The following is a 24,893-nucleotide window of genomic DNA, read 5'->3' as shown; positions in this document are numbered from 1 at the left end:
ATTTTGATATTTTCTTTCTTATAGTTATTCTTTTTCCTGGTCCCTTTTTTAAGTTTTCTGGATTCCTGCTATGAGTGAGACCATCCGGTATTTTTCTTTTTCTTTCTGGCTTATTTTGCTGAGCATGATCCCCTCCAGCTCCATCCATGTTGCTGCAAATTGCATGTGTTTATCTTTTTTGAATGCTGAGTAATATTCCATGGTGTATATGTACAAGTAAGATGACTTTTTCACTAAAGTATCTTCACAAATGTAACTCCTTCTATGAAGAATCCTTCTCCACCCATTTGTGTAGGTTATAGTATTCTTGATTTAGTATTCTTTGCTAATTCCTAAAAATGTAAGGATTTTTTATTTACTGTGGCATCCCATGTAACTATAAAATTACTAATTTTGTAACAGGGTGGTCCCCAGGAAAGGGGGAGGTTCCCTGCCCCACCCAAAAGGGTGGAGCTGAGCAGGGAGAGGAGAAGAGGCAGAAGAGACTGAGGAAGGAAGGAGCAGGATGGAGCCAGGAGACCTGGAGGAGGCGCATGGAGCCTAGAGACACGTGAAGAAACTGTGCTTGTCTTTTGGTCGTGGACTGGGTGACACAGATGAGGGTGAGACCAGTGGGGAGGTGACAATGGCAGCTTTTATCTTGATGTTGATTTTGCTCTTTTCCTTCCGGGCTTGTCTGGTTGTTTCTGACCCTTTTCTGTGGGTCCCCACTGGAAGATGCTTTAGACTTGGGGCAGGCTTTGGGGCCTTGCTCTGGGCCGATCCCAGATGGATGGACTTTTACCCACGAGGGGGCGGTTAACTTTGGGTGCTTCATTTAGAAACTAGACTCTTTGCCTTTCCTGTATTGTTTCCTAGTTTTATTAAAGTTCCTTCCCATTAAAGTCTCATATGTTTTGTGTTGATGCGGCAGATGGCAGAACCCATTTAGAATAGGCAGGTTTGCGGGGTTTGGGCTGCCCCTCTCCCTGTCCTATAACAATTTATAATATGCACTCAACACATACTGGTTAATGTACAAGCTATATGGCAGTGGAAGATCATGAGAGATTTTAACAAGTAAAACTCCAGGACTCTTGGTATTCACACTTCTTGAAATTACAAATTCTGTACTTTCACAGTTGAAGAACCTGATGATTAGATCAACAAACAGTATCTAGTTGGCAGACTAAATTCCAGATAGGTTTTATTCTAGATAATAAATTTATATATATGTATGTAATACACTTATTTGGAAAAATTATGCATAAATAAGCAAATAATTGAACTTCCTCTCTAGTGTTGGTAGAAACTGACTTGCAAATTATGATTTAAGATCACAAAAGATAAGGGGCAACTTCAGTTTAGTGTTTTACTTGCATTATCAGAACAAGACATTTATTTAGGAAAAAAAAAATCATGTTATATGTTAAGGGAATTTATAATGCAAAACTTTACCAAGAGTTAATGAATGACTAGAAAAACTGAACTAAAAAGAGGTTTCAGATAAATGACTGATTTTCAGGTAGCTTAAAAACCTTTTTGTGGAGATAACACACCAATAGGCAAAAGAAATTATAGTGCAAGACAAAAAGTGTCACATCAAAGACAGAGAAAGTAAGAGAAGATGTCCTGACATCAGAGAAGACTTCACAGCTGAGGTATGATAGTATCTATTTTGGCAATGAAATATAAATTATTTTTTCTAAATTACCCACAATGAAAGCTAACTCAAAGAATAATAACATATTAACTATTCAAAGCTGAAGTAGTTCAAACAAAGGTTGACTAATCTGAATAGAACTCTTTCACCTAGTGAGGATCAGATGTAAAACTCCAGGTGATTAATTCACTGCCACAAAAAACATAATAATTCCTATTTACTCCAGACATAAAAAGTTACTGCTTGCATCGCCTCTCCTCTTTTGAAGAGGAACACATACTTTTAACGGTTTAAAGTCCCGCTGAGATGACTCTAACTCAGTCATAAGCCATGTTTATCTTTCTAATGAATCCCCCAAAGTGATGACATATCAGGATAATGTGAACAGGCAGTCCTTTTAATGCTTACAATAGTGAATGGACCTGAGCAATTTGCATTCCATATCAAGCTGAAAAGGAAACTAATCAAAAGCTGCATGGCTCAGTGACATCAATGTAACTTCAAATTTGCTCCTTGTTATTCAAAGAATCTGAAAGTCCGTTAGTGTCAGGTTGCATTATACTGTTATCATTTTAATAAAATGCCTAATGAATTCATTACAAGGTATTTTTCCTTAGGAAGTACATTATTATGGATCCTCCCAATCTATTTGCAGTATTATTTCTATACTGTGCTGTCATTTCACCTGTCTCTTTAATAAAAACAGCAGGTCCTTCCATTTAATGCTGAATGTAAGGAAATGATACTGAGGGCCTGGGTTCTCTTTTCCCTTAAAGCCCCAATTTCCAAGAAGCTATGGAGGTTAAGTGAGAACTTACTATATTTTTCCTGACTGCTCCAGGTCTCCCTCCCTCCCAGCCACCCCAAAGTGCACACAAGTGCCTGCACATCACAGCAGCAGATGAGCAAATAAAATTATTTCATTTTCCTTACAATAGTAATTAGCCTAAAGTAAAGCCCAGGTATTCACTAACCACTAATCATGTTTCATATTGTTATAGGACAGGGAGAGGGGCAGCCCAAAAACCCTGCAAACCTGGGGACCACCCTGTTACAATATGACTTTAGATACCAAACATAATGCTTCTTATAGAAATATGAACAAGCAGACATAAAATCATCAGATGAAGGGACTCTTAGTTTCCTTGAAGTTACAGAAAGGATTGGTCTACAGGGATCGCCAAAGGAATGATTTTTATGCTAAGTCATGTCATCTTTTACTCTCTTACTTGCATACACTTCTTTTTAAATCAATCTGTTTGATGTCCCAAACTACAGAAAACTAAAGACAGCGAACAAGCAGTCCTGAGAAAGTTGAATGTTTAACAAAGAAATGAAAAACTAAATCAAATTGAAAACCCTCAATGAAAACAGAAAGGGAGGTTCAGGTTTAAAATGGAGCCACAGAGATCTTAAATTCACTTGCTCTCACAGGATGCACAAAGTCCACAGCCACATATGGAAATTCCCTCTGAAAATATCCCCAAGGCCCACTAGTGACAACTCCTAATCAGGCAGAAGAGGACTAGAAACCCACCGAGGCCAGCGGGAGAGGCTGGGGTACACTCTCACCATGAACCCCACCCGCCAACGCGACCAACCACCAGAGGGAAGGCAAAACCCTGAGCCCCTCCCTCAGAAGAGAAGGGTTTCACCCCCACTTCACGGACCCCTACTTCCAGAGCCAGTACCAGAAGTGCAAACTACCAGAATCTACTTTTGAAAGGCAACTGGGTAGCTTTACAAGACCCGCAAGGCTGCAGTGAAAACTGTAAAAGTGGGACTCACCGGGGCAGAGCTCCAAACAGGCAGCTGATAGTGCCGAGTTTCGGTGCGAGGCCTCCTTCCACTGAAGCCTCACCCCAACGGGCGGCCGTCAACCTAGGGGCTCACCCTCCGTTTTACTCCAGCAGCAGGGGACACCTTGTTTACTTCCATCTTCCACTGGGTTGGAGTGATCGCCGCACCCCACCCCACCCACTCTGGGCATGAACAGCCCTTCAAGGTCTAAGGAGCAGCAGCTGGGGCCTGTTTGCTGACTACCTTTCCTGAAGGGTCCCCTCCCCCATCCCACCCCCAAGGATCTGGGTGGTGCACCTTCATGGTTACTGATGGAGGACAGTAAAAGAAAAACTGGAAAGGAGGCCCCACAAGGTCAAGAACTTGACTCACACAGGAGGTGGGGGTGGAGGGGAATAACATGACCATTAATGCAGCTGCAGAGGTCGGACCCTTAGGCACCAGCGCCTTATCACAAGGCATGAGACCCAAGCAGGATCAGAAGCTCTAGGGGGTGGAGCACAGGCCTGAGGGTAAAGATTTGGAGATTGGGCCCACCCTGGAATCTCTGGTCCCTTTCTAGTTTTGCCTGTTACCCAACATCTGCAACAAGCAGGCCACTCCACAGAGGAGTGACCCCTCCCAAAGAGACAAGGACTATATCAGTACAGTCCCTATACAGCTCCGGGCAGCACTCCCACTGGCCACCTGTGACTATGCAGGTGCTTCTTTTCACCAACTCTCCCTCTGCAGGGCAGCAGCCTCCTGCCTGCCCGTGACCTGCCCATGCAGGGACTTCTCTTCACTGACCTCCCTCAGCAGAGGCAGCTCTCCTCAAGGCCACCTGCCTGCAACTATGCAGGCCTCTCTTAGCAAAACCTGTCCCTTTCCCCTTCCCTAATAAACCTGTTCTTTAAATATGACTAACGTCTCTGTCCCATGGAGAAACTCGACTGGGGAACTCCCCGTGTGCTGCTGAAAGGGGAGCTCTGGTGAAACCTTTCCCAGAGTGAACCCAAGGACCCCACTCTCTCCAAAAACTCCATCAGCTACCACCACCGCATTTCATGATCACAAAACTGCAACTAATTTATCTAGACAGTTCATTTTACTAATTATGAAATATAATAACAGGGAAAAGATTTTCCCAGGTCACAGTTGTTTTCCAGCCAAAACTGAAAAAGCTTTATCGTATATCCAGAATTATTTCTAACATACTTCCATACATTTCCACAGTATAACAGATTATACTTCTGTTTATTTACTCGCACTAAAAAAAAAAAAAATGTGTTCAAATAATCATAGGATAAAGAAAAATTACCATTTGTTTTTGTAGGGTAAATGAATTAATCAGGTTTTTATCAGCCACTAGCCTCTGTGGCTATCACCTGGGCCTTGATGGTGTTCATGCACAAGGCACTTGGGAGCGTGGGAGTGGGGCATGCATGCCTGATTGTGGACACCTGGAGCGTGGGTGAGAGCGCATGTGTAAGTGCACACCTGTGCATAGACGCTGAGCTAAAAGTCTCGGCGTGGATAGCAGTGAGAGAAGGGCTGGCGGTGTGACTATGGAGGAGGGGAGGCCAAGAGAGAACCAGAAAGAGCTGAGACAGCTTAAAAAGATTCCTGAGCGCCCATGGGTGCCATTACCTGCCTTCCTCGCAGTGGCCCTGGCTAGCTGGTGCATGCCTTCCTGCTTGCAGGCCTTCCTGCCTGGGGGGCCTACTTACCTGGTTCCCCGGGAGCATTAATGCCTGAAACTCCCCCCAAGGGCTCCCGGACTCTTAGCCATCTGTCTGCCTGAACTGACAGTGAAGCTACCCTGTGCTTGCTGGCACAAGAGTCTGGTACCTTAATATAGCTTTTCTTTCTTCACAAGTTTTGAAATTGTTAGTGAAATACGCAATTGGACAGGAACTTAAGGTGAATAGAACAAGGTGGTGTTTTTCTTTTCGTTTGGATTTTTAAAAAACATTTATTTGTTCATTTATTTGCAAATGAACAAATTTTATGCATCTAGAGAAGGAATTAAGTTGTCTGACCTGATCTTAATAGTGAGTGACTATACAGGATAGTTCACTTGTCTGGTCAAGAGAGCATCTTTGGACGCGGATTTTTTCTTATATTTGAAGATGCTTCTGGCAAGATTTCTTTCTGTTAACAAAAAATTCTAAAAATCACTCATCTACAGTTCATTAACCAGTACATACTCTTTCAGCCCTGTTTCTGGATTTTTTTTGTGAAAAAAAATCTTTATAGCATATTCTTTTAAGATTTAGCACAAATCAGTACAAAAAAAAATGTTTGACTTCACAAAGCAAATTCAGGAATTAAAGAGGTGAATTTTGGTGCTATTTCTGGGATGTTGAGACTCTAAAAAGTTATAAGACTACTGCCTTTGTGCACACTTTAATCTTTTTCCTTAATTTTTCAGTTGATGAACACTAAATACTACACATTAAGTTAGCTTCCTTTCATATAGTCTAGACTAATGTTAACAATTTGTTGCCAAAACAAACTATCCAAACTCCTTTATGAAAACTTTCCTGATTGCACCTCAGTGCTATCATATTTTCAGAAGAAAATAGAATGAACAAGTGTCAGTAACAAAGTAAAATGGAGATTACCTGTATAAGATTACCTGTGTAAGTTTTATCAGGGAATATGTATAATTTTTCTGGTGACAGTTTTGGTTTGATAATATATATCATCACATAATAAGTATTAATAAATGTAATAAAATGTAATTATGCTATACATGCTAGTTTTACAAATGAAATGCAAGACTCCCTTGACTTACTGAAGGCTTACTCACCTGGATCTTGGATCTAAAATGATCTAAGATTTTAGTTTGAATCTAAAAGATCATCTAATCCATTTCCTTCTCTGTGGCTCTCTAGAAAAATAGCCAACCATCAAAGTCAGAATAACTCGATTTGCTAGAGAACATCTTCAATGTACGGGTTATGGTCCTCTTACCTACTGCTTTAATGCAGTCACTGAGAATCATCTCAACCCCTTTTTCTACACAGTGGCCTTTTAACATTTGTAGTGGTAGGCAGACACAGGGCTGGTTTTCTGTGACCCGAGTAGAATGGTTAAAGGAGAGTCCTGGAGCCCCCGGTGGATTTTTCAGGCTTTTTTTGAGTTTGCCAGGTACACGGCAGACAGGGGTGTCAGCCATTCTTCACTCTTCCTGCACTCTGTGGTGTTCTCTCCTGGCCTCTGCTTCTCTGCTGGCTCTCTTCCAGTCTCTAGCTTGCTCCCCCTTCTGGTGTTCTGCTCCACGACACCGCCCTTTTATAAGCCCCGTCTCAGCCTAGGTGAAACCCACCTACGTAAGCCCACACCCTACTCCCAGTGCCCACCATCAGGCATGCATGCAGGACCGCAGGGATCCATCATCAATCCTAATGGCAGGAGGGCAGAAAAGCCTGACAATTACTTACCCTACAACATTAAAAACACTCTTTCCTCTTGTGCTGAGGTTTCAGTCATAAACTTTTATGAAATGTATACTAATATATATGTTTCTTTTAAAATTAAATATTTTACTACTGCTACTTGAAATGCAGCCTGTATTTCATTAAGAGCCTTGCCTAAAGGAAGCATTTTTGGGAGAGTTGGTGGGTGTTTATATATTTTACAGCTTAAAAAAAAATCAATATTCTTGATGAGCATCAAAGGCAGAGGAGGAGTTTAGCTTCTTCAGATGCTTTAGACTTCAGAGTAAGTTCTCTGAGGGAAATTGCAGAGAAAAGACAGAAGGATGAGCTTTAAAAATAATGGAATCTGATAATTAGATTTAATTAGGTCACCTCCTTACTACTGATATAATCTCTTCTCTCTTTTAGTGTTATTACACATTCCAGGTGAAATGATGTGAACTCTTTTGTAGTGAAAAAATTGAAAGTTAATAAAAAGTGAGAATTTTTTTAAAGGAAAAATGTTATAGCTATTTTGAAAATTTGCTTTTATTTTTGCATTATGCATCTTAGTTTCCATTATGTAAAAATTAGAATGCATTATGTAAAACCTTGATAATGATGAATGGAGTCTTACAAGTCTAAAGACAGCATAAAGTTATAGTTATGTTTAATCTTTTAAATCTGAATGTTTTAATTATTTTAAATAATTAGAGTCATGTTCTGTCCTAAGTTAGAAGAAACTGAATTGACACTAGAATGTGTGAAATCTTTTAAAATAATATTTTTTTAAATCCTTTTTTTTAAAGATTTATTTATTTATTTATTCATACAAACACGGTACAGTCAGAAGCGCAGAGGGTGAGAGAATTCACCAGAGCCAGAGCAGGGAGCAGAGCAGGCAGAAGGACCAACGTACACTGCTGAGGGGAGCAGCAGGCGGCAGGAGAGGTCTGTGCGCCACATGGGACCCTCCTCCGGTGGCCGGGGAGCAGCCGGGGATCGAACCGGTGCTGCAGAGGCTGTGGGCAGCTTCACAACCCAGCGCTCAACCACTATGCCACCAGGGAGGCCCTAAAATAATATTCTTGATGGGTATTCTGTCTTTTCAGATAAGGAGTGGAAGGTTATAGCTGTCTTTAATTGTGAAGGCATAGACAATTACTTGTAACCACAGCAATAGGCATTATAACCTCTCTTCCTCTTTCCTCCACTTTGCACCACATGCATGCCTCCATGGCATCATCTCAAAACCTTGCCCACTGATGAGTTACCACATTGATTTGTTCCAGTGATCCTTCAGAAACATAGCCAGTGAAATGCTAGAAACAGTAGGAATAAATTGAACAAAATGAACACTTGGTCCTCTTAAGAAGAAAATCATATGGAACTGGAGGGAATTATGCTAAGCAAAATAAATCAGGAGGAGAAAGACAAATACAGGATGGTTTCATTCATATGTAGAATATAGATAAACAATAAAGGAGTCAGACAAAACCAAACCAAATGCAGACCCTAGAAATATGACTGTAAAACTGAGGTGGTAGTGGGTGCATGGAGAGCAAAGGTGAAGGGGTCACAATGAACTGAAATAGAGGACTATGGGCAGCTCAGGTGGTGGATGTGGTATGGTAAAATACCTCTGAAGAGGTGTGATCCTGTATATATTTCTTTTTATTAAAGTAACATTGGTTTACAACACTGTGATTCTGAGTATTATAAAACAATGTTATCTTAAAAATTATTTAAAAATTTAAAAAAAGAAAAAAATCTTAAAGTTGACAAAACACTAAACAGACAAATTACTGAAAACTTCTTGAAAGCAGATTGAGAAAGCATAAATACACACACTTAGTGACAATGTCATTAGTATGTGTAACAAATTAAATGTTAATAAATATTAAAACCTTTTTAAACACAATTACATTAATAGTCTTACTCTACATTCAAATCTATGCATCAATACTTGTTATCCTGCCTATAACTCCACTTCACTTTATTGTTAAAATAGAGATAATCTCTCTACTCACCTCAAGGGACTATTGTGAGGATTAAACTACATAATATGCCAACTCTTAACATGTAGTAAAGACTCAAATATTTGATAATGAAAAATTACCTATCAGAAAGGGCTACCACACCCTCGGCTGGAATATCAGCTTGACCTCACTCACTCTGACTCAATCCACCACAATCTTAGGGTCTAATTCATTGCTGGAATTTATTCTGATAGCCTCATCAAGCTTCAAGGAAAACTGTGAATTACAACCAGGGTTTTGTTACAGAAAAGAAGAGTATCTGTTGGACCATTCAACTATTATTCTGTGACCAAAAAAAAAATGTTGCTATTGAAGTCTAAATTCAAACAGAACGTGTAGTGCATTCATAATGATACACTGAATATTTGGTTATATAGAGATTCAATTGAGTAGAACCAAATGTGCCATCATGAAAAATTCTCCTAAACTTTTTTTCTGTCCACTTTTTACCATAACCTGAAAATAAATATGCAGGTAACAGACTCTTGTCTGTTACACTACCTGCAATTTTTACCTCAAATATATATACACTGAAAAGCAAAGTGTATAGTCAGTAAGTCTGGGGTAAGATAGCAAGGTTTAATAGAGAACATCAATAAATTCACTTCCCAAGTACAAGAAATCTCTAAAAATTTTTTAGCATTCTCTAAATTTATCATGTTATTCTACCAGAATATTTTTCCTTTAATTGCAGAAAGCATGTCAGTCTCTTATATGCCCTCTATAAACATACTGTTAGGTAAAATTTCAAGTTTAATTAAATACCTAAGTATTTCTAAGTATTTCTTCCCTTTATATTCTCCAGAAAAGTGTATATAAAATTATATCACTTATTCCTTTAACATTGGGGGAAATTTATCAGCAAAGATATATATAAGCCCATATGTTTTCTTGTGTGGTTTTCAACTATGATTTCACAGTCCTTTAAATAATTATCTAGACTGCGATTTTTATATTTTATTCCTAAGTAAGATTAAGAAAATGGTGTAGAGTGATTGTTGCCAAGTAAAAGAGCTAAATGTAAGAACAATGGAAAGGGTATCACTCCAGACAGAAATTCACATTATTGATGGCAGAAAATATGGAAGAATGATATGGGGATGTTATATTCCATTTTTTTTAACGATTTATTTTTATTTATTTATTTATACAGGCACTGGGTACAGTCAGAAGCACGGGAGGGTGAGAGAATTCACCAGAGCCAGAGCGGGGAGCAGAGCAGGCAGAAGGACCGAAGCACACTGCTGAGGGGAGCAGCGGGCGGCAGGAGAGGTCTGTGCGCCATGTGGGACCCTCCTCCGGTGGCCGGGGAGCAGCCGGGGATCGAACCGGCGCTGCAGAGGCTGCGGGCAGCTTCGCAACCCAGCGCTCAATCGCTGCGCCACCGGGGAGGCCCTGTTATATTCCATTTTTAATAAACACAAACTATACTTAGGATTTCAAATATAGTGCATTTTGTTAAGAAATAGAAAATATTATAACATTTCAATGGATTCTAGAAGTTGTGAAAATAATGATTTATCCTGTCACATTTTTATGTTTGAATATAATTATCTAAATTCACATTTACTAAAAACTGTCAGTTGTCTAATTGCTTTTCTCTCCTTTGCCCACTCACAATAAACAACTTACGTATATGACAAAGCTGAATGAGTTTTTTTGCATTTGGTTCTAATTTTATTCCAGTTGGCTCATTTATGACTGAAAATCAAGGATTTCCCTTCTGAAATTATTTGAACAATTTGTTTGCTATAAAAGACATCGACCATAAGTTTGCTTGATTTTTCTTTGAAAGTACTCATGCCTTTCTAATTTGAACTGGCCTAAGAAAGGGAAAAAAAACGTATTTATTGAGTCCAGAATTTTTGCCAGGGTCATCCATAAAATAGTTCCATATGCCACTGCACAAAATGATTCATTTATGTTAAATTACCTAGTTTCCTTAGACTTGGCAAAATTATTTTAACTATCACTTTTCTAAAGCAAAGTTGGAATAAAAAATAGAGCAATTATTTACACTGGTATCACTTTTCCAAATATATATTTAGCACTTAGGAGAGTTATTTTTTTCTATTTTGTATATTGCATAGCATAAAACATGGATTTAAAAATGCTTACTCTTACATCACACAATTATTTAACAATTTTTTATTAAGCACCTACTATATATTATATGCTTAGTTGTGTTAATATTGTAAGGATTGGTAAATGTCTAATTACTCTCATGCTAAAATAATATTAAAATATTAAAATAATGTTTATTATTTTGACACAACATAAATTATCATATAATTCATCAGTTTTGAATAAAGACTCCTAAGTTACATATTTCACAATTTTATCTATTACAACACATAGGAGAATAATGTGTTAAATATTATTTTCTAACAGATTTTTATGACAAAATTTAATGTATTTTATTAAGCACTTGATTAAACTATCAAGCAGAATTATTTTTAATTTAATGTTCATTGTGTAATGTATTTCAAAGAGAGGATTTAATATAGATTCATTATCTCATTTTAGCAGATGACATTTTGCATTTGCTTAAAACTCTCAATTTTGATTATAACTTAATGCTTAGTAGATGTTAATAAATTATTCAGTTTTAAAGCATTATTTATATGTTTAATATAGTTTTTGTACTTAAGAATCAGTTTTCTTCCCGTGAAATTGTAAGCTACTCTTATGTTGAGCACATATGCCAATTTCTTTCAACTCTGGCACCAAGAGAGGCTAGGTACTCAATGACTGTGTCAGTTAAAAAATGTAACATGGTGTCTTCTCTGTGGAAATGAATGTCAAAGGTGTCATTATTTTAAAATGCAGACTATAGAATAGGTTAAACTCACCAATTTAATTCCTATTCAATGGTAAAAACTATAATGGGACATTTTTTTTTTAAATCAACTACATAGCTTGTATATATTTGTATTTAATTTCAGTGTAACCTTTCCTGATTGTGAACACTGAAAATCTCTGTTACCTCATCTTTACTTGCTAACTGTTCTTTTGATCAAAAGTTGAGATTCTTCTAAGGTTTTAGCTACTGAACAAAGAGCTCTATTTTAGAAAATATCTTATCTGGGAGTTAGCCCCAGGGACCCAGTTCTCCCTAAGTTCTTCCATTAATATCAACACAATTCATATAGAGCAATATTTTTCCATTTCTTACTCTTCCTTATTTAAATATGAATTAAGTTAAATCATCTTATAACAAGAAAATGGAGATTAACACATTGCTGTTATTTTATTCTCAAAAAAGGCAGTTAAATTTCATGGATTCATGAGTCACTTGCAAAGACTTGTTAGAGAATTGTTTTGTAAGAAATCCAGACTTAGGGACATTGAAGAATTAATCTAAGCAGAGACTGATCTCACAGAAGCTAGAAAGCTGTCAGAAATTAAATTAAATCTACACCTCCCAGAGCTTCATGTCTCCCATGTCTGCCTCTCTCTGCTTATTTGCTTGAGTTTTCTGTTTCTGCCTGAAATGAGTTTGCCCTTTTATCACCCTGAAAAGTCTCAAAGTTGACAGCCTTAACCCCATATTATATCATTCAACTAGCATTCATTATTGATTGCCTGTATTCTGCGTTCTTGGAGTTCTTTAAAGAAATAATCCAGTTGGCTCTGTTCAGCCTATGAATCCCTTCTCTACCTGTGGGTTGTGTGTCTGTTCCAATGTAGGAAGTAATGTTCAGGGCTATGGAGTCATGTGATGTGGATTCATTCAGAAGAGCCAAATCTAGAACCTCTAGATGTAGTAGATTCTCTGTACCAGGCTATGAACAAGTGAGGCAAATATACACACAATGCAATCCTTTACCAATTTAAAGAAAGCAGTTACAATAAATAAAAGAGGTTGCCTGTGTTCACTGCATAATAGAATGTGAACCTTTTTCTTTTTTTCTGTTTTCTTTTTAATACTCCCTATTTAGAAGTCTTTTAACATAAGCTAATACAACACAAATACTATGATTTTGAAATTCCTATTTTTGTTTCAATTGTCTGCTTCTTTTTCTTTACTCTTTTCTCTCAGCTATCTGTTACTATGCAATGTTGACATAAACCTTATAATAATTACAACATATTTTAATGTAATATTTCTAAAAACATAATTTATATCTTAAGTGGTGATGATGATACAAAGGTAGATAGTGCAGTGCTGAAGTGAGACCATTCGTTTAGTGTATTAATTATAGCTCCAGTTCATCCAAACTTTATGATCTAGGCCAGATGGTTAATTCTTATAAATTTCTAATACATGTTGCTTATAAGGATTAAGTTTTTATATATTGCTTAACAACAGGGATGTCTTCTGAGAAATGGCAATGCATGCAACAAATGTAAAGAATGTGAGAAGCTCTTACCCAAAGGTCACTGGGATAACCTACCATGTATTATATTGTCAGAAAAGTCATGATGTGTTTTTGCATAGAAAACAGAAAAATCCATCATGACTTTTCTGACAACCCAACACCAAGGCTCTATGGTATAACCTATTGTTCTTAGGCTATAAACCTACACAGCCTATAACTGTACTCAATACTGCAGGTAGCTGTAACAGGACAGTATCTGTGCATCTAAATATACCTAGATGTCATTTAGGCAAAAAAAAAAAAAAAAATTGGGTCTACTGTCTAGTATCCAGTGTATCTTTGATCAAAACATCATAATGAGGCATGACAACATTTTGACTCTATTATCATGAAGTAGGTACTTAATAAATATTAACTATTACTATTATTAACTACTACAATGACTATTACTGTAACTACTACTATTGCTACTAATCAGTTATCTTTAAAAATTACTAGTTCCTTAGAGTTCACCAATTACTTAAACATCTTCAATCACATTTTGTGGCTTTTCTACAAAGAATATATAAACTTCGAACATAAGCCTCATCAGTAGCTTACTATTAACTTTTACTTTTATGGAATGCTTGTCCATTGGAAAAACATGAGCCTCATCAATAGCTTACAGTAAAAAAAATTATTTTTACTGTCAAATTCTATCTGTTGAATTGAGATTGAAAATTTTGCTCTGTTTATAATACAAAACACTGTATTTAGCATTTAAGTCTTCCCTGTTCTACTCCATTCTAACCTTGATTGACAGTTTAGAATATAGCTGGATTATTAAGGGTAAGTATTAAATTTTCTAACTTTTACCTTTTCTACAACTTTCATTTTTGTCTAAATTGTTGCTTTATCTTACATAAAAATAATTTTTAAATGCAATAGTTAATCCACATTTTAATTGCATTTATTGAAGTTGGTTTACAACACTGTATATATTTTAGGCATATGGGTTCACACCTTTACAGAGTGTGTGCTATCACAATACTCTCACCACCAAACTCCAATAATACTCCACCATAGATAACATTCCATTTGAATGAAAATCTTATTATTTTATTGGCCAAATGTTTTCTTTGGGTCAAGGAAATAAAGATTTTAGATGGGTAAACTTCCCATATGAATTTTGCTACCATAGGTCATCCATGTGTATTACAGACTACATTTCTGAATGTAACTTTCATACTCTTAGAAGAAAGTGGGTCAGAAAGAAAGGAAGGGAAATATTGGACAATGTTTAAAAGGAAAGCACATGTCAATTTTTTTATAAAACCTTAGTTGTCTATTTCATAAGAAAAGTATACTTTCATAAAATATGAATCAAGCATGCACATAAATCATAAACAGAATAATCTTTTCCACTGAGATAATTCATATCGTGGCAATCAGTGATTTGCTTCAAATCTGGCTTTATGTAAATGTTTATATGGCAAACACAAATCAGGAGGAAGGACTTTTTTAGATTAGTGTAAATCTGAGGATACATAACAGCTCAATTGCTGAAAAAGAACATTTTCTCATGCCTACAAACTTATTTCCAACAATGGCAGTCTTCATCCCTGTTCACTAAACTCTTTCCAAGAAGGGTTCTTTGAGCGTGGCAGCTGGTGTGGAGCTGTCATGACATTTAAATTCTTTAGATAGTAATCCATGGGAGGAGGATTATAAAACAGATGTATGGGAAACCTTATCTTTACACATGATGATAGTAATTCATGTGGAGATGACAGAGATTAGACTTTCCTTTCACCAATATAAAAGTTTAGCTTGCTTTAGGTTAATTGTTGCACCCAATAGGTAAAAGAAAATATCAGTTATACATGTTTGAAAAAAAAAATGTTTTTTTACTACAACTAAATTATTTTTTGTGGGTGTTTTTCTGACTCCTTTTTTGGTTGTTCCACCAAGGAGATTTGTATTTTGACAAATAGTAGCCATGAATGTTTTTCTAAGTTCACTGAATTAAATGCTTTAGACCAAAAAAAAAAAAAAACCAAAAAACCCCTCCAAAAGCAACTATGTTTTCATTGTTGCTGCTGTTTTCAGAGAAATAACTATTTTTTGCTTAAAGTGAGTGATTTTAGAAATTTAATTGTCTTGATGTCACTGGTTCAAAATAATTTTTATACTTTTGGCAAGTGTGTTTTTTATAATAATCTAAAGAGAAATGATAATTATGTAAATCTATACTCAGTAGAGTATGAGAGGACAAGAATCATAGAGAGAAGAGGTAGCAGGGTTATTTCCAGAAAAGGGGAATCAATTTATTAATTTATTGATGTATTCATTCAAAATGTATTTCCAAATAAGTATGATAGGTGCTTCAGGAGGAGTGAAGCAGTGATAAAGCAAGTGAAATGAAACACTACCCTTTAAGTCATTTGGATTATAGAGGAGAGAAAACTCATTTACATGATTAATATAAAGGAGTTTCAAAGATGAGCTATGAGAATTATTTTGAGTTATGAGCTCACAAACTGTCAACCTTTTTCCCGTTGTTGTTACAGGATGAGATTTTATGAAATCTCATCTCAGGAGCAGGGCTAGAAAGAATGCCAGATGAGGGATAACTTTTAAATTCTGTCCCTGGGTCAAAGTTGATGACCAGATGTAAAAGATTTGGAAAAAGGAGTAAGCTGATGGAAAGGACTTTGAAACACACACAGTCTACCTATTTTACGAAGGCCAGAATTCTGTAGTTTCTTTTGTAAGTCATTATTGTGTCTATTTTTCAAATATCTTTAAGATAAAAAGCATTAAGAGATTAACCAGTTATAATAAATATTACCAAGAATTATGGAACTTGATTTGTTTTCAAATATTGTAATATATTAACTGGACTGTTGTTAATCAAGAAGTAGTGACAGTAAATTTTAATATATCAGTCTCAGTGAACTTGAATCAAACTCCTTCTTGTATTATGAAAACATTCTGAAGATTTTTCTTCCAATTCTTCATTCCCTTTTAGGACAGTTAATTTTTAACTTACTCTCAGTATCCTGTGTAGATTTCCCTTTCTTAGGTATTACTTTGAGTCTATTAGAAACTTCTCTCACTTTTAAAAAATGCAATACAAATCAAAACCTATGCAATAACTATTCCCCTGAAGAAAGTGGTGTGTATATTTGAAAAGCCTTTTAGAAATAAAACAATGAAAACCCCCAAAATGAAAATACACATAATTTCAACTCACTATGGGTCTCTTAAGAGAACTAAAGAAATTTCTAAGGACAAATAAAAGGAAACAATCCATAAAAAAAAAGTAAAAATAGTGAAGCAACCTCAGTGTTCAACAGCAGATGAGTGGATTAAGATGTGGTATATATACTCAATAGACTATTACCTAGCTGTAAAAATGATGAAATCTTGCCTTTGCAACAACGTGTAATAAACTATAGGGGATTATGTATTGAAATAAATCAGAAAGAGAAAGACAAATACAAATACAGATAATTTCACTCATATATAGAACATATAAAACAACAACAACAACAACAAATGAATAGTCAAAACTAAACCAAAACAATCTCTAGAAATATAACTGCAGTAGTGAGGATACCAGAGGGGGAAGATGAGGGAGAGAGAGCAAGATGAAAAGGGGCACAGTAGACTATGGTAGAGAATTACTGGTGCTTTAATGGTGGGCATGTCATGGTAACATATCTGAAGAGGCATGAAACTGTACCCCTAAATCATATACGGTGTTGTAAACCAACATTACCTTTAAAAATTACAACTGTGGGGACATCCCTTGTAGCTCAAGGGGTTAAGCCTCAGCACTATGAAGCAATCCACAGCCACTGAAGCATGAGTTCGATCCCTAGCCAGGGAGGTGACACACATGGCGCAGCAGACCTCTCCTGTTGTGCCCACTGCTCCCCTCAGCAGTGTATTTCAGTCAGTCTGTCTGTTCTGCTCCCCACTCTGTCTCTGGTGAATCCTCTCACCCGCCCCCGCCCCCACATCCCCACATCTCTGGCCTGTACCCCAGCTATTGTATTCATAAATAAATAAATCTTAATTAAAAAAAAAAATCACCACTGTAGCACACCCACTGCCAAATCACTCATATTCCACCACCTGTGCCTCAGTTCCAGAGTCAACTATAAAGGACTAGTTTTTAAGCTTATCTTTATCTGACTCTTAGTTCTGTTACTTTATATTTCACATATTAGTGAAACCATTTGGTAATTATCTTTCTCCTTCTGACTTATTTCACTTAGCAGTATCCCATCCAGTTCCATCCATGTTGCTGCAAAATGTATGAGTTTATCTTTTGTGCTTGCTGAGTTAATATTACATTGTGTATATATACCAGATCTTCTTGATACATTCCTCTGTTTTGGGGCAGTTAGGTTGTTACCATAATCCAACTATAGTAAGTAGTGCTGTAGTAAACATGGGAGTGCAAATTAGTATTTTTGAATTTTTTTCAAATTAGTGTTTTGGATTTTTTGGGTAGATACCTAGAAGTGGAATAACTGAATTGAATGGGCAGATAAAAACAATACAACTAAAAAAAACAGTAAGCCAAAGGAATAGAAAATAGAAGCCAAAATAAATTAAGTGTTCAAATAAGAGTTCACATGAAAAGATATGCAAAAAGGACATTTCTATCAGATGAGCTCAAGGCAGGGAGAAAGTGCCCTGGGATGCAAAAAGGAATACTGAATAAAGAAGTAAATATATAAGTAAATTGAAATATATATTTTCCTCATAAGATAATAATAAAAGAATTAACAAAAATATAAATAATATTTACATAACAATTATGTATAAATCAAGAGAGATCAGAATTTATGTGTCCTAACTACCTTGCATTATTTGGTAGGGAATTAAAATGCCAAATAATTTTAGAAAATTATTAAGTTGCATGTACATATATCTGTGATATATGATACAATTTCAAAGTATTTCCATTGAAAGACTAAAAGAAAAATATTCAACATGCCAAAATAGTAAAATATAAGAAAAATGGGAACAAAAAATGAAATTTAGAATATTAAATAAAAATGGAATAAATGAGTTCAAATGTGTTAATAATCATAATATGTAATAAACCACTCTTTACTGATATAAGACAGGTTATTGGATAGAGGGATATAATGAAATTCATCTATGTGTGTACCACCTAAGGATAATATGGGAGATGCAAAAATGTGTTCAAGTAAAAAGACATGAAATGCTTAGTCAGCTCCAGAGTTGTGGTAAGAACAATTCCTTAACTAAAAATTATGAACATCAAATAAAAATAATTGAAGTTTATTTTCAGGATTCCAAATAAGAAGTGATCCATAGAATTTGGTAACCCAAATTTCTTCATAGTCAGAAATCTTGAAGTAACGGCCCTAAAGTCAACAGAAAATATGTAACAAGTGACCATTTTTAATAAACATCTAAACTACTTAAAAGAAGGAATTATGCCATATTTCCATCCCCCATATGTGCCTCACATATCACTGGATGCTTAATAAAACTCAAAGACAGTTGTCAACTGATCTGAGTTCAGGACACAGAGTTTTTTTAGATTGACCTTTCTAAAGAAAGAATTCTTAGAATTTTGTTCTTTTTTCTTATGAAAAATTTAGTGCAATCTGGTTATATTAATTAAAGTAGCCTCAATAGACCCTAAGATCAAATAACAGAGAATATAATTGCCATTGATTTAAGACATAAATAGTATGCTATCATTTTAAGTAAAACTGGTTGTAACTAGTGTTCTTTTTTTGCATTTTCCAGCATCTGCTGAATTTACTCTATAGGTTGTATTGTCCTTAAATTTTGGCAGCAACATAAGAGAGAACATATTTTCCTTACTGCCCCTCACACCCTTTGATTGGAAGGTTCCACTACTTTATTTGGACATTTTCCATTATACTTCTTATAGTATCCATATGCTAGCTCTTTATGCCTATTAATGTTTTCTTTATTCTGGGCAGTCTTCCAAATATACTACTTTGAAATATGGAACTCCTTATTTAGTTATATAGCCAATATCTTAAAACCTCAACTAAGAAAAGATTTCCACCAGAATTTTCGAAGGTGCTTTTAAGATTTATCAAGGCAGCCACTCAATGAGTGTGGAAAAGAGTCTTATGAAAGCTCAGGAAACCACCTCATAAAGCCAAGGAGAACATATCAGAAGACAGAGACAACAAACCACTATAGAGGAAAACTGTAGCCAAACTCAGCAGCAACAGATGGAGAAGAAATGCACTTATTGACTAACTTCCCTGTGTGGATGTATTTATGTTTTGCTTTTTGGGTGCAGATTATATTTTCCTGCCAACAGTAAATGCTATTGATTTAATACATGTGGCAGCTCTGTACCACACTGGAGCACTCTGGCACGTAGGGATGGGATAGAAACAGCGACTTCTTTTTCTAAGATACAGAAGATAACCCGTAGACTATTCAAACACTTTTTGCTCAAGAAGGCTCACGGCTAACAGGAACATGTATTGTCTGTTGTAAAAAGTGCAGACATGAATCATTTTGGATGGGGATAAGTGATGTTGCCTCTTTTCCAGATGTCTGTCTAATTTCCTTGCCAGAAATCTCAAAGATTTGTATAAAATTTCCTTAAAAATGCTTACCAATGCTCTGTGAAAGGAAAAGCAAGGAACATAATGACTGCATCATCTCAGAATGAATCATAATGAACCAGATACTGCATCATTACTGAGAAAATATGACTCCAGAGAAACCAGAGATCAGGGCTCTCTGGCCAGTGGCTAAGCCAGGCTGGCTAACACGAGCAGAGGTTTTGATCCAGTTGTGAATTCGCTCCTTTGTGATGATGACATTCCATCTCCAGCATTCAGGAGGTAAACATTTTAAAGTAACTGGTCATGTCACTTGAAAATCAAATCCCAGAGATGCTGGCTGGAAGCCAAGGAGTTACTCCCAGATGCACAAGAAAGTGGTTGCAGCATATAATTAGGTTAATGCTGGAGTAGACCCTGCTTTGATGAGTTGGCAACTCCCAAGACTGCTTTGCTATAAGTGGGCTGGGGCCCAGGAGGAAAATATACCTATGGGACTTAACAGGAGACAAGCACCAGAAAGCAACGGAAAGTATGAGATTTCATAAACCTTTCAAATAACAGAATCACAAAACAAAAAGGTCATCTGTTTAGTTTCTGACACTACATGAGTTTTCAGTCTGAGGATAAAAGTTGGTCTGCTTTTTAATTTGGATCTTCAAAAAAGAGTTTTCACTCTCTTCTTTGTTGAAGAATTTTCAGGTGTAATCTATCTACCATGTGACTCCTTAAATGCTCTTTGTTGTAGTTAAGCCCCAGTAGTTTGTTTCTCATGTTTTCCTTTCACGTGTGTGACTCTTTCACATTAACTCAGCAACATCTGTATAGCTTTTTTCATTAGAGTTACTTTCTACATTCTGAAACTTAATTTTTCAGTGGGGTAAATAATTCCATAAATTCCCAATTTGGATAACATGGAAAGAATAACACTCTGTTTCTGGGATTTTCTGTTCAACTTCTGGTCACAAGTAAGAAGAATACACTCTAATTTGCTTGACCTTTTGTTATTTCAAAGATACCATACAGGGTACCATATACACTATTTTACTCAATGCTAAATGATTAAGTAACTTAATCAATTTTATTAATAAACTCTTCAATTTTATTAATAAACAAAGAATCACATTTTCTAATGGTTTATGTTATACTTCAAAAACATACATTTTTCAAAAATTATAACTTCTATAATGTTCCTGAATCATATACTAATACTAAAATATTAAAAAGGCAGTCACATTCAAACAACACCTTTAATGATATTGCTAAGACTTTTTGTGCATGTGGAATATAATTTAGGGAAATGTTTTTAGTAGCATGTTTTCCAGATGGAACTTTAAACCAAGGAGTCATTCTTGAGAAAATTTTCAAGAATACACTGACTTGAAATGTTGAAAGTGGTTGGCAGACTATAACCATCACTTTGACCAGTTTTCTGTTTAAAATGCTAGCTTCATAGACAACTAAATCTAAATAACTAAGAATTAAATACTATGATTAAAACCTTAAGTAATGTTTGTTGTTATACATTTTAAAATACAATCTATAAAAATTGAAACTACTGTATAATTATTTTGTAAGATTTTTTAACATATATTGTCATAAAAACCTATTATCTTACAAAGAATATATGTTTTCCCTAAGTGACTTGGTTATTACATTCTGTCTTTAAGTAGTTCCATGATTTCTTATCTCTTTGAAACTTATTTTTATTTATATGGGTTATCTGTCATAATCATACAAAAATAATGCATGCTCGTGACTCTTAAAATGAGTCAGTCTCAGAAAAACTTTATCCCAATTTTTATGCTAGTCAGAGGTTCTATTTTCATTCTGTCTCAGATTTCCTGCTATCTAGCGTGGACCAGGCAGGCAAATGCGGTGGCCTTGTTTACCTGTTTGTATTACTTCTTTTCTCTCTCCCACCCTCTCTTCCTATGCCTCCATTCCTTCCTCCCTCATTTGTTCCTCTCTGTCTTTTTGTATTCTTTTCAGCTGTTTGATTAAGATGTAAATCACATGCCATACAATTCCTACCTAAACTATTCAATTCAGTGGGTTTTAGTATATTCAGAGCTGAATAAATACCACCATAGTCAATTTTGGAACATTTCATCATTCCAGTAAGAAACCTCATATCCAACAGTAGATACCTCATGGTTTCCCAGCCATTCAGTTCAGGTTAGCTTACTGTTTCTACAGATTTGCCTATTCTAGACAATTCATATAAGAGCAACCATACAATATATGGTCTTCTGTGACTGACATCTTTCACCAAGCATAATGTTTTAAGGTTCATCCACATTATAGCAAGAATTACTTTTTCACTCATTTTTATTATAAATACTATTCTTTTGTCCATTTTTAATTGGCTTTTTGTTTTTGATTGTTGTTTATAAATTTTATATATTCTATATACAATCAATTATCTGATATATTCTTTATTTTCTGCCACTCTCTGCGCTTTAGCCTTTTTATCCACCCCCAGCTTTGCCTCCCAAGCCCTGATAAATGCTATGATTACTATCTTCAAACTTCTGCTTTTCCCCTAATGTCATACAGGTGGAACCATATAATATGGAGCCCTTTCTTTCATTTAGTAATATGCACTTAAGTTTCCTACATGTCTTTTATTTTTTTAATATTTATTTATTTATTTATACAAGCACTGAGTACAGTCAGAAGTGTGGGAGAGCGAGAGAATTCACCAGAGTCAGAGCGGAGAGCAGAACAGGCAGACTGAGGAAGTACACTGCTGAGGGGAGCAGCCGGCGGCAGGAGAAGTCTGATTGCCATGTGGGACCCTCACCTGGCGGCTGGTGATGGAACTAGCGCTGCAGAGGCTGCTGGCAGCTTTGCAGCCCAGCGCTCAACTGCTGTGCCACCGGGGAGGCCCTCCTCCATGTCTTTTTGTGGCTCTGTAGCTTATTTCTTTTTGATCTGAATAACATTCCATTGTCTGGATATATCACTGTTTATTAATCTATCACCTACTGAAGAACAATTTGGTTGCTTCCAAATTTGACAATAAATAACACTTTTAAAAACATCCTGGAACAGGTTTATGTGTGCATGTGTCCTGAGGACCCTTAGGCAAATACCAAGGAACATGCGGGCTGGAGGTAAATCTCAATGTGGTGCAGTCCCTTTTATAAGCAGGTCCTCAGAGATTTTAATGGAGTCATTTGAGGAGATCAAATTTGAGCATAAGTAATGAATAGGCTTTTTGATTATATGGTGACCAAATTATTTCAGAGAAATGAATCATATGAACAGATTTGAAAATATTGGTGAATTTTATCCTTCCATTGGCAAAGAAAATTGATTCACAAAATATTAATTATATAATTGCACATATTATATAAAAGAGCAATGCTGTATTTTCCTAGAGTGCTAGAAAATGTTTACAAATGCTATACTACTCATTTTTTTAAATATTTATTGAATGCACATGTTTTATAGTTTAAAAATACAGGAATATCTCCCTCCTCCCCATATTAGTTTTCTACTGTCACTGCAACACTTTACCAAAAATTTGTGGCTTAAAATAGTATCCATTTATTTTCTTTCAATTTTCCTATTCATTTTCTGATTTACTAGTCACTTATGTATTAATGCTTCTTGATCCTACCCTGTGGACTAGACACTGAGATTACATTTGTAGCTAGACACAGAATTAGGTCTTGCTGACATTTTATTGATGAGGGCATTTTAAGCTGGTGTATAAAACCTAAATCCAGCCTAGAGACATCCTAAAACAGTGTGTTTTGCATTTGCTTGTTAGTTTTTTTAAGGAGTTTGTTTTTTAGAGTGGTTTTAGGTTCACAGTAACATTGCATCAGCTAGAAACTTGTAGAAATACAGAATCTCAGAACCTGTACCAGGCACATTGAATTCAGCATCTGAATTTCAAAAATTACTCCTAATGATTAGGCATTTGGTTAAATCACCATAAACTTATAAGCCTTTATAATTTTATTATTGACCCAGACCACATGTATCTGGCTCCTAAGCCAGACAAACTTTAGCTGGTGAAGCAGACACAACATAATAATTGCACAGCATGGTTTTTAGCTACTTTCATTGTACTGTAGGTGGTATGCAAATAAAAAAAAATGCAAAGGGAAAGACAATATACTTTTTTGGGAATACTGTCTAGGGAGTCAATAATTCTTTTGTCAAAGAATGGGAGAAAATTTAAAGAGGTCAATTTGAACTCAAATAGCCAGTATAAGGAAAGGCATGAAAGCATTTATTGGACAAAGGCAGAGAAACCTGGCAGATCATGGCCTACTGGGAAGAATACCAGTTATTAAGATAAAAGTGGGTCTTAGCCTACATAGCAGGCTGACTAGGATGGAATCAACAAAGAAAAGTGAATGAGATAGCTTAGGATCACATCAATGTATGCCACGATATGGAGAAAGTTATAGGAAAAATTTGTAAGCAGAGTAGGATAACAGATTTGAACTCTGAATCAAATGCATAGAAGAAGGAATGTTAACTTTGAGAATAGTTGATAATTTTTAATGCATAAATTAAGACCCTGAATACTCAGAAAACATTGAAAACTCTTAGAGGAAAGATACAACAAAGTATGCAGCTCAGTTTAGTCTACATGGTGTGTTCGTCTGCAGCTTCAAATGCTTGAAACAAAATCCCCATTTTCAAGCATAAGCATGAGTGAGGACCCAGAACTATCTACATTCAGTTTCAATATAACATAACTAATCATTCCTGTATGGACTTCCTTTTCCTTGACAAAGGCACCCACCTATCCAGATGCGGTAGCCTTTAAAATGCTGTATCATTTGGCTTCACCTCACATGTAGCATCCCCAAATTCAGAGTCCGTATTTTTCACTGAACATGTGTGTAAAAGCAAAAGTCTCTTCAATAAATGGAATTGGGGAAAGTGGACAACCACACACAATAGAATGAAATTAGGCTATTACCTCATACCATATATAAAAATTAGCTCAAAATGGATAAAAGACTTGGATGTAGCACTTGAAATAACACACATAAGAAAAAAATTAGACCATGACACAGGCCTCAGTAATGTCTTTGTGGATTTGTATCCAACAGCACGAAAAACAAAAT

The 24,893-nt window shown here is 35.9% G+C and overlaps 1 protein-coding gene across 3 annotated transcripts in view; it reads right to left on the bottom strand.

Moving 5' to 3' along the window:
• SEMA3E (semaphorin 3E) overlaps positions 1-3,593 on the bottom strand; it is a 391,299-nt gene extending 387,706 nt beyond the window's left edge. For all 3 annotated transcript variants that reach the window (XM_054692488.1, XM_037510801.2, XM_054692490.1), the window contains exon 1: positions 3,431-3,593. The gene's annotated coding sequence lies outside the window, so the exon portion shown is untranslated. The remainder of the gene's footprint in view (positions 1-3,430) is intronic.
• Positions 3,594-24,893: the final 21,300 nt, after the last annotated feature.

This window comes from Talpa occidentalis, unplaced genomic scaffold, assembly GCF_014898055.3.
Source record: "Talpa occidentalis isolate TD23 unplaced genomic scaffold, MPIMG_talOcc4v2.1, whole genome shotgun sequence".
NCBI lineage: Eukaryota > Metazoa > Chordata > Mammalia > Eulipotyphla > Talpidae > Talpa > Talpa occidentalis.
This window is presented reverse-complemented; position numbering and strand designations above follow the sequence as displayed.